Source organism: Arachis hypogaea, chromosome 20, assembly GCF_003086295.3.
Source record: "Arachis hypogaea cultivar Tifrunner chromosome 20, arahy.Tifrunner.gnm2.J5K5, whole genome shotgun sequence".
NCBI classification, from domain to species: Eukaryota; Viridiplantae; Streptophyta; class Magnoliopsida; order Fabales; family Fabaceae; genus Arachis; species Arachis hypogaea.
The window spans coordinates 39,180,204-39,181,665 of record NC_092055.1 but is presented as its reverse complement, the minus strand read 5'-3'; positions in this window follow the sequence as shown (position 1 = coordinate 39,181,665).

Below are 1,462 nucleotides of genomic sequence, written 5' to 3'. Positions count from 1 at the left end.
AGGGTGTTAAATTTAGTAGTATCAGAGTGGTTCGTCCTCGTGAGCCTGTGGGATAGATCGATTGTGCTTCATTGTATACTTTGGGTCATTTTTATTTCATGCTGTTTAGGTAATCTACTTGATATTTTAGAGCATGCTTGTTTGTGATTGCCGTTTAGGGATGATTGAAACATTAGGCTTTTGATATTAAGACTGATCACCTTGATATCGATTGATTGGTCTAGCCAGGAACCCTAATGGCCACTCGCAGACGAGGTCGTACACCTTCACGAGGAAAGAGTAGGAACGAGCAACCGGCTGATAACCATGCCGAGTTCATGGCGGTAATGGCTAATCTTGCGAACACCATTGAGGCAAATACTGCTGCAACTTTGCAAGCTGTCCAGAGGTTAGGTCTACCGGCGAGGAACGGATACGGAGATGGAAACGAAAACGATAATGCGGAAGGCAATGGTGATAACATGGGTTGTGCTCCGATGACCTTAGCTACTTTTTTCAAGGTTCATCCTCCAAGTTTTAGAGGTTCAACCAACCCTACAGAAGCGGACAACTGGTTTCAGGCCATGGAGCGCGCGCTGCAAGCACAGCATGTCCCGAACAACCAATACGTAGAGTTTACTGCTTATCAGCTTCTAGGAGAGGCTCAACATTGGTGGCAAGGAGAGTGCCGCTTGCTACAGCTTCAGAATGTTGATGTCCCTTGGGATGTATTCCAAACAGCTTTCTACAAGAAGTACTTTTCTAAATCTGCTAGGGAAGCGAAAGAGATGGATCTTATACAGTTGAAGCAAAGTTCCTTGTCTGTGGCGGACTATACTAGCCAATTTGAAGATCTCTGTAGATTTTCTAGGGCATGTCAGGGTTCCCCGGAGACCTATGAAAGTTGGAAGTGCATTAAGTATCAGAGGGGCTTGAAGGATAATATCATGACTGCTGTTGCTCCTTTGGAGATTCGGACCTTCTCCGATCTTGTGAACAAGGCAAGAGTGGTTGAGGAATATGCAAAGACGGTAGCCTCGTCAAGGGACACTCATGGAGGAAACACTAATCAAAGACGTGGTGATTACCTTGGACCAAGGGGACAAAACTTTAAGAGAAATGAACACACTCCTCAGCATCTTCGAGGTCAAGGGGATTTCAGAAGAAATGGCAATGCTCAGTTCCACATGGTAAAGAGAAATGGACGATGCTATACTTGCGGATTGCCAGCGCACCTTGCAAAGGACTGTCGTTGAGGGAGGAACCGAGATGTGGGTATGAGTCAGCAACCAGGTCGAAATTTCACTAGGGATGAGGAAGAGACGACAGAATCGGATCCGCTGATAAGAGGTAAGCACATAAGGTTGTTGTGATATGTTATTAGGACCCAGTAGGCTCAGTTTTATCCTCTGGAAGGTTGTCATAAGTTTGGTTGGACTTAGAGATTTGTTAGAGGGACCGATGGAGAAGGAGGCTTTGATGC